General features: G+C 41.6%; 3 non-coding genes across 3 annotated transcripts in view; all 3 read right to left on the bottom strand.

The window, feature by feature from the left end:
- The window catches only part of LOC116766084 (large subunit ribosomal RNA), a 4,019-nt gene extending 3,165 nt beyond the window's left edge, over positions 1-854 (bottom strand). The window contains exon 1 of the ribosomal RNA XR_004353229.2: positions 1-854. This exon is cut by the window's left edge and continues 3,165 nt beyond it. This is a non-coding gene — a ribosomal RNA (large subunit ribosomal RNA).
- Positions 855-2,376: 1,522 nt separating this feature from the next.
- LOC133319892 (5.8S ribosomal RNA) lies at positions 2,377-2,533 on the bottom strand. The gene has a single exon (XR_009753354.1). It is a non-coding gene; the product is annotated as a 5.8S ribosomal RNA (ribosomal RNA).
- A 1,262-nt stretch (positions 2,534-3,795) lies between these two features.
- LOC133319893 (small subunit ribosomal RNA) lies at positions 3,796-5,696 on the bottom strand. Its single transcript, XR_009753355.1, has one exon. It is a non-coding gene; the product is annotated as a small subunit ribosomal RNA (ribosomal RNA).
- Between the last annotated feature and the right edge of the window lie 4,420 nt (positions 5,697-10,116).

The following is a 10,116-nucleotide window of genomic DNA, read 5'->3' as shown; positions in this document are numbered from 1 at the left end:
CAGTCCGAGACAGCACGGCGGCGACAGACAGCAGCACCGCGCCCCTATCCGCACTCGGGCAGGACAGAGACTGTATGCGGCGCACGCTTGCGTCGGGCCGGACGCGTTTTGAGACGCGTGCGCGATTCGTATATTGTACGATTTTGTACTACCGTCCGACAGCCGGCAGGCCACCGTCACGGTCCAGCCGCCACGCGTGAACGCGACGATTGGACTCCCGAACGGCGCTTATGCCGACATCGAACGGGTCGCGATGTATTACTAAGAGAGAAGTGCACGCCTTCGGCGAACGTCGACGGACGCGACCCGTGTCATGCCGTACGCCACTTGCGTGACGCAAGCACGACATCGAGGCGCGACGCCCGTACGCCGCCGAGCGACGATGAATCTCTCCGTTCGTTCATTCGAGTTTCGCAGGTTTACCCCTGAACGGTTTCACGTACTCTTGAACTCTCTCTTCAAAGTTCTTTTCAACTTTCCCTCACGGTACTTGTTCGCTATCGGTCTCGCGGTAATATTTAGCCTTAGATGGAGTTTACCACCCACTTAGGGCTGCACTCTCAAGCAACCCGACTCTGAGGAGTGTCCCTCTCGCCGTCTCGCTCCGTCGCTACGGGCCTGGCACCCTCTACGGGAAAACGGCCCCGTTCAAGACGAACTTGGACAGGAGCGGCGACGACGAGAAAGCGGAACCTCCCGAACACCACATCTCCCGCGATCGTTACAACCGCGGGATTCAGTGCTGGGCTGTTTCCTGTTCGCTCGCCGCTACTAAGGAAATCCTAGTTAGTTTCTTTTCCTCCGCTTACTAATATGCTTAAATTCGGCGGGTGATCCTCCCTGATCTGAGGCCAACGATAAAAAAACGAGGCAGACGCGATATCCGTCAGCGCTACGACGCCACAAAACTAAAACACGAATCTTACATACATATAATATAATGTGCGATATGATCACACACACACACCGAGTACGTTTATACATACACACACACGCACACGCAGTGTGGTAGTCTGCACGATTCACGTACTCGTGTCTGCGCGAATTATACACACACAATATATGATTGTGATAGTGTTTCGGTTTCATAAACGGCGTCGATGCACTCTTCGGACGTCGTGTCCGCCTACTTTTTTTTTGCACACAACACATACATTGAATAACTATATATTTGAAACACTCAAATTCGATTTTCATCGTTTTATTACATATCACACATATATACGAAGGCGCGATATTGCGTTGTTTTCGTTCGATGTCCACGTAACGATATATATAAAATATTAATAACACAGACCTTAACGACACAATAGAAACGCACAACGATCGGACACAGAAAACATAAAACGCTCATACATCGACAAAAAAAATATCTTGAAATCAGAGACGTAGATGTGTAAGTGCATAATAACGACGACGACGTAATCGCATACGAAAGAGCATCGGATACCTTCTCTTACCCTCTCACATCACCGTATCGCTTCACAATTATCATAATCATAAAGCAACGGATCAACGATGGGAGCAAGGATCACGCTCTCTGCAGCAAAACATCGCGCGTATCACACACACACAAACACATACAAAGATTCATATTTTTTTGTGCGGGTGTCGTGCGTTTCCGTCTTCACATATTATATATGCTCAGACGCTAGATGCGATCTCGTGTCACTTGTTTGATCGAGGCGTAACTAAGTATCGTTGGTGTATTATATAATATATACATACCATATACACAGACAACAACACTCACGCGACTTCGATGTGATATATTCACACAATGAAAAAAATGTTTCATAGTCTTCATATACGTGTGTGTATATATATATTTCTCATATAATATTTAAACGGACAAACGAACTTGCAAACAATCAATAATTCAATTTAAATCTCTCACTATGATGGGTCACAACAGCAACAACGACGACTACGACAACGACGACGACGACGACGACTACGACGAGTGCGACAACTCCGATTCGTATAATGACACATAATAAGATATCATAGTCTTTTCTGTGTACTACGAGAGGGAGGCGTTCGCGCTCACGCGCGTGCGGTACGACGTCGTGTTTGTGCGTGTGTCGTGTTCTCGTGCTGTTTGTGTCTCGTCAGAAAGAGAACAATAAAAGAATAAAAAGATCATTAGCAGTCGTCGGAACCGTCATATGTTCGCACAGTCGACAACAACAAAACTACGATACACATAATTCGAACTGAACAAACACATACACACACACACTACGAACACACAACGACACTTCCGTGGCGTATATGTGCGAGTCTGTGCGCGATGGATGTAATTCTTTCTGTGTTCGCGTGCGTTATGAGGTGTCATACCGTGATGGAACAGTGTGGTGTATTATTTTATACAGCCGGCCCTCAGACAGGAGTGGTCCTGGATATTTCTCCACGGACCGCAATGTGCGTTCGAAATGTCGATGTTCAAATGTGTCCTGCAGTTCACACTATGACGCGCAGTTAACTGCGTTCTTCATCGACCCGCGAGCCAAGTGATCCACCGTTCAGGGTAGTGATTTTTATAAATATATCATGTGTACGGCGACGCTCACCATTTAAATTTTCTTTTTTTTTTAAAAAAAAAAAAAAAAAACAAAGAGGGCAATCGTGCGCATATAGGGGGTGTTGCCATTTATATAACGCTGCAATACGCCTCATATTGCCTACGGACGCGATCAAATCTACTTATACATACATACATATTTCACATTGACATGTGATATGTTGATATATAATATAGAAAGACGCGAACGACATGACAAACGAAACGTATCACACCACGTTCTCTCCAAGTGGACTAACCGACCCACCGGATTTACCCGTGTGGTTAACGTACGGTAAACAACTAATCCACCGGACCGCATAAAAAACTCAGAGTGTCCCTAACGAATTAACGAAATGACAAGATAATGATAGTAGCGCTATATACCACAGCATGTTATCTTCAACGCCCAGATTATACGTTCACTCTAATCGCCCTTGATCCAACCAAGTAAACAGAACTCGGACTAGACTTATTAAGGTCTTGAGTAGTCGTCAAGAGACTCGCGGCGCGGATTCTTACCGGTCTATGTCAAATGAGATCTACCAGAGTTAAGAAACATAGGATGAATCAATGATATCTAGTATATCGCTTTCGAGTTACAACGTTATCTGGTTTTAACATATACGTATATATACATCAAGAGTATATAAATTGTATGCTCATACAGTGCATATGTGCGTATCGGATAAGGAAGGGACGCTAATGAATCCGTTTATCCGTCAAATCGTTTTAAATTTCGTATCTTTTCCTCCTCCTTCATCATAATATTATTTCGATCTCCTTGGAGATTTATTTATTTTTTAGATGTGGCCCCTTCACATCTTATATATACCTCTCTCTTTCATTTATTTATTTATTTATTTATTTATTTTTAACATCACAACAACAACACGACAACACGCTAGGCGTAATCGAGTGTATGTTTTTGTGTGTCTCTTTTTATTTTGATGTCCCGCCCCTGACATCTTTTATATTTTTTATTCATTCAAAAACATCATAACACGCTTGTGTAGAGTTGTTTTTTTTTTGTTTAATATTTATTTATTTTCCTTTCATTTATATATTATTTTGAGATATATTTAATTTCTATTGAGATGCCGCCCCTTTCATCTTTTTTTTTTTTTAATTTGCATCATATATTTTTATATATGTGTCTCTCTTTTTACTTGGATATATAATATTATCATAATCATCCTGATATCGCTTTGATATCGGATGTTATATAACGTTAATGATCCTTCCGCAGGTTCCCCTACGGAAACCTTGTTACGACTTTTACTTCCTCTAAATGATCAAGTTTGGTCAACTTCCCAGCAACGCCGACGGCCGTGAAGCCACCGCGTGTCGGTCCGAAGACCTCACTAAATCATTCAATCGGTAGTAGCGACGGGCGGTGTGTACAAAGGGCAGGGACGTAATCAACGCGAGCTTATGACTCGCGCTTACTAGGAATTCCTCGTTTATGGGGGATAATTGCAAACCCCAATCCCCAGCACGAAGGAGTTTCAACGGGTTGCCCGGGCCTCTAGGCCAGGGAGAACATGCTGATTCCTTCAGTGTAGCGCGCGTGCGGCCCAGGACATCTAAGGGCATCACAGACCTGTTATTGCTCAATCTCGTGCGGCTCGAAGCCGCCGGTCCCTCTAAGAAGAATTTTAATACGCCGTCAGTGAGTTGAACGACCGAAATCGCTCACACCTAAATGACGACGCCTATTTAGCAGGCTAGAGTCTCGTTCGTTACCGGAATTAACCAGACAAATCGCTCCACCAACTAAGAACGGCCATGCACCACCACCCACCGAATCAAGAAAGAGCTATTAATCTGTCAATCCTTCCGGTGTCCGGGCCTGGTGAGATTTCCCGTGTTGAGTCAAATTAAGCCGCAGGCTCCACTCCTGGTGGTGCCCTTCCGTCAATTCCTTTAAGTTTCAGCTTTGCAACCATACTCCCCCCGAGTCCAAAATCTTTGGTTTCCCGGAAGCTGCCCGCCGAGCCATTGTAATAACGTCGGCGGATCGCTAGATGACATATTTACGGTTAGAACTAGGGCGGTATCTAATCGCCTTCGAACCTCTAACTTTCGTTCTTGATTGATGAAAACACCTTTGGCAAATGCTTTCGCTGATGTTCGTCTTGCGACGATCCAAGAATTTCACCTCTAACGTCGCAATACGAATGCCCCCAGTTATCCTATTAATCATTACCTCGGAGTTCTGAAAACCAACAAAATAGAACCGAGATCATATTCTATTATTCCATGCACGAAATATTCAAGCGGCGTTTTGAGCCCGCTTTGAGCACTCTAATTTGTTCAAAGTAAAATTGTCGGCCCATCTCGACACTCACTGAAGAGCACCGCGATAGGATTTTGATATTGAACCGGCGTTTTACCGCCGGCTCACCGACGATATGCTCCGCAGACGTGTCAGTATCACCGCGGATGCGGTGCACCGACAGCGCGGCGCACAAATGCAACTACGAGCTTTTTAACCGCAACAATTTTAGTATACGCTATTGGAGCTGGAATTACCGCGGCTGCTGGCACCAGACTTGCCCTCCAATTGTTCCTCGTTAAAATATTTAAAGTGTACTCATTCCGATTACGAGGCCTCGTAAGAGTCCCGTATCGTTATTTTTCGTCACTACCTCCCCGTGCCGGGAGTGGGTAATTTGCGCGCCTGCTGCCTTCCTTGGATGTGGTAGCCGTTTCTCAGGCTCCCTCTCCGGAATCGAACCCTGATTCCCCGTTACCCGTGACAACCATGGTAGTCGCAGAAACTACCATCGAAAGTTGATAAGGCAGACATTTGAAAGATGCGTCGCCGGTACTTGACCATGCGATCGGCAAAAGTTATCCAGATTCATCAAAATTAACGACTTCGGACGCGAGGCCCTCCGTCGATTGGTTTTGATCTAATAAAAGCACTCATCCCATCACTGGTCAGAGTTCTGATTGCATGTATTAGCTCTAGAATTACCACAGTTATCCAAGTAACTGAGTAAGATCTAAGGAACCAAAACTGATATATTGAGCCATTCGCGGTATCGCCTTAATACGGCTTGCACTGAGACATGCATGGCTTAATCTTTGAGACAAGCATATAACTACTGGCAGGATCAACCAGGGAGCTAGCTAATTTTAGTTAACTCTCAATCGAGAGCGCATCGTACGCGTTCGCTCTTATATTGTGGTATAGGAAGCGAGGGCACGTAACGGTGGCCTGATTATTATTTTGTTTTTATTTATTTATTCATTTTTGTATATTTTCTTTGAAATATACACACACATTTTATATCATACTCCTCCTCCTCTCTTTCTTATTCATATTTTATATATATTATATATATATTTATTATGAAAACTTTTGAACGCATCAAAAAGTTTCATATTGTTGATCGTTACTTTTATAACGAGATCGTACACCTTTAATATCGGTTAACATTGTCATATATGCGTTAACAAATACGACACGTCAAACATCGGTATCATCGCACGGTGTTAGAGAGATCTAGTACCAATAGATTCTATTTCGGGCGGATTATCTACTAAGGGATTGTCTCCGGCGGTCACACTTACGCGCAACACGACGGAAGCAAATTTTGTACAATACGACCCCGTTAGAACGATCACGCTTCATACTAACCATTATAAAACGTTGTGTGAAACACATCGTGATATGTATAGCTAAGTACTACGCGACGACCGTCGGCGGTCAACACAGAGAAGTTTTTGTCGAAGGAAGAAGGTTATTAGGAGGATTTCTCGAAGCGTACTTTTTCATCATTCAAACGTACGTACACGTACGTACAATTATTTCATTCGAAATAATTTTTAAATTAAAAAAAAAAAAAATTTTTTTTTTTTTTTTGTCTCTTATTTATATTATCAACATCAAAAATATGATGAGATACTTTCATTTTTCATTATTATATCAACATCAAAGATATGACGAGATATTTTTCATTTTTCATTATCATCATTCACATACATATTTTATCAACATCAAAGAAATGATGAGATATTTTTTTCATTTTTCATTATTATATTATCAACATCGAATATACGATGTGATAATATTTTTATATCAACATCTATTGCACGATGTGATATTTTCATATAACCAACTCCCTTCGACGCCTATCAACCTACAGTACGCAACGTGACGACGCGGACCCACCACACGCGCCGCCACCTCCTATATATGCGAGGGCCAGAAATTGACATTCGGTAAATCTGGGACCGGTTCGTGTATTACAAAAATTTTAAAAGTTCGTATTTTATACATTTCTAATATATAAATGGCATTATATGTTCAATTAAAATACTATAAATAATAAAATATAAAGAACATGTGAAATAAAAAAGTTTTTTTTTAATTTTTACATTTTATAATGGCTATGTATGAAACATTAGGGACTTAGTCGTTTTTCGATCGACTTCACATATGATATGAAAAATATTTGTTCGAAATGAAAGTTCCGCTTACGAATAAGTTTCATATTGATTGTATACATGGATGATATGCTGTTGGTGTGATCGATTTCTTCGAAATACGGAAATTATTAAAGATTTTTGTGTAACACCCTCCCGGTTCGTGTAATGACTGGACTTAGAAATTTTTCCAAGTGTATGATATGAAATTATTATTTCACATCTATAACGATGCCATTGGTATTTATAATTTTTATATGGATGTCGTATATCGTCAATATGAATATGATATAGTCGATAGGGTCATCTGAATGATGATATTATAATATTATGTTTGGTTCGTATCGTGTCGGCGGAGCGTCTGGGACTTAGTCGTTTTTCGATCGACTTCACATATGATATGAAAAATATTTGTTCGAAATGAAAGTTCCGCTTACGAATAAGTTTCATATTGATTGTATACATGGATGATATGCTGTTGGTGTGATCGATTTCTTCGAAATACGGAAATTATTAAAGATTTTTGTGTAACACCCTCCCGGTTCGTGTAATGACTGGACTTAGAAATTTTTCAAAGTGTATGATATGAAATTATTATTTCACATCTATAACGATGCCATTGGTATTTATAATTTTTATATGGATGTCGTATATCGTCAATATAAATATGATATAGTCGATAGGGTCGTCTGAATGATGATATTATAATATGGGTTTTCAATCGGGTCGCTTGACTTTGACAGCTGATTGCGGTCATTTTTTTGATGACAGCTGTCAAATGCAGTGTGTTATTTCATTCCGTCCTCCCAAACCACCATGGCAGGTTACAGTGTCGAGCAGCACGTGCAAATCATAAAATGGTTTATGAAATGGGTCTTCAGTTCGAGCAACGTTTCCGCGCACTTCGCCCGTTTTACGGTCGCGATGATCGTCCTGCCGAGTCGACTATCCGTCGATTGTGGACAAATTCGAGTCAACCGGGTCAGTTAACAATCAGCCGGTTCCGTGCGTCAACGTAACGCGAGATCTGCCGAGAATATCGCCGCTGTGCGCGACAGTGTCCTCGAAAACCCGGGCAGTCAATTCCGCGTCGCGCACAGGAACTCGGCCTTTCGCAGACGACAACTTGGCGAATTTTGCGTTGTGACTTGAGCCTGCACCCGTACAAGATCCCTGCCCAAGAGCTCAAGGTTAATGACATAGACAGCGCCGTTGTTCGCTGACTGGGCATTAGAGTAGTGGAAGTTGACGCCGATTTTGGCAAAAAAATCATCTCAGCGACGAGGCGCATTTTTGATGAATGGCTATGTCAACAAGCAAAATTGCCGTATTTGGGACGAGACCATCCACACGAGGTTCACCAAGTGGCATGCACCCGCAAAAGTGACTGTTTGGTGCGGATTTTGGCCGGAGGCGTGATTGGTCCGTATTTTTTCGAAAACGATAATGGTGTGGCCGTCACCGTCAATGGTGAGCGATACCGGTCGATGATAACCAACTTCTTTTGGCCTGAAATCGAGAATAGGATCTGGACAACATGTGGTTTCAACAGGACGGCGCTACGTGCCACACAGCACACGCTACGATGGAAGTTCTGCACGAGCATTTCTTGACATGGTCATCTCGCGCGGAGGCGACGTGAACTGCCACCGAGATCGTGCGATTTGACCCCGCTGGACTTTTTCTTGTGGGTTTTCTTAAGTCGCAGGTCTAGCCAACAAGCCGCAAACCACCGATGCCCTCAAAGTCAACATACGCCACGCCATCGATCAAATACAGCCCGATTTGTGCGCCAGAGTCATCGAAAATTGGACCTTTCGTGTGCGCGCCACCAACCGAAGCCGTGGCGGTCATTTGAATGATGTCATATTCCATACATAATGGGGTCGATAGACCTTACAAATAAAAGAAAAATTTCGCAAATATCTTTCCTACATGTATTTTTTTTTGCATTTCAAAGATAGCGCCCTTAATGGAAACCTATATTATGTTTGGTTCGTATCGTGTCGCCGGAGCGTCTGGGACTTAGTCGTTTTTTCGATCGACTTCACATATGATATGAAAAATATTTGTTCGAAATGAAAGTTCCGCTTACGAATAAGTTTCATATTGATTGTATACGTGGATGATATGCTGTTGGTGTGATCGATTTCTTCGAAATACGGAAATTATTAAAGATTTTTGTGTAACACCCTCCCGGTTCGTGTAATGACTGGACTTAGAAATTTTTCAAAGTGTATGATATAAAATTATTATTTCACATCTATAACGATGCCATTGGTATATATAATTTTTATATGGATGTCGTATATCGTCAATATGAATATGATATAGTCGATAGGGTCATCTGAATGATGATATTATAATATTATGTTTGGTTCGTATCGTGTCGGCGGAGCGTCTGGGACTTAGTCGTTTTTCGATCGACTTCACATATGATATGAAAAATATTTGTTCGAAATGAAAGTTCCGCTTACGAATAAGTTTCATATTGATTGTATACGTGGATGATATGCTGTTGGTGTGATCGATTTCTTCGAAATACGGAAATTATTAAAGATTTTTGTGTAACACCCTCCCGGTTCGTGTAATGACTGGACTTAGAAATTTTTCCAAGTGTATGATATGAAAATATTATTTCACATCTATAACGATGCCATTGGTATTTATAATTTTTATATGGATGTCGTATATCGTCAATATAAATATGATATAGTCGATAGTGTCGTCTGAATGATGATATTATAATATTATGTTTGGTACGTATCGTGTCGGCGGAGCGTCTGGGACTTAGTCGTTTTTCGATCGACTTCACATATGATATGAATAATATTTGTTCGAAATGAAAGTTCCGCTTACGAATAAGTTTCATATTGATTGTATACGTGGATGATATGCTGTTGGTGTGATCGATTTCTTCGAAATACGGAAATTATTAAAGATTTTTGTGTAACACCCTCCCGGTTCGTGTAATGACTGGACTTAGAAATTTTTCCAAGTGTATGATATAAAAATATTATTTCACATCTATAACGATGCCATTGGTATTTATATTTTTATATGGATGTCGTATATCGTCAAAATGAATATGATATAGTCGATAGGGTCATCTGAAT

Source organism: Danaus plexippus, chromosome 31 (assembly GCF_018135715.1).
Source record: "Danaus plexippus chromosome 31, MEX_DaPlex, whole genome shotgun sequence".
NCBI classification, from domain to species: domain Eukaryota; kingdom Metazoa; phylum Arthropoda; class Insecta; order Lepidoptera; family Nymphalidae; genus Danaus; species Danaus plexippus.
This window is presented reverse-complemented; position numbering and strand designations above follow the sequence as displayed.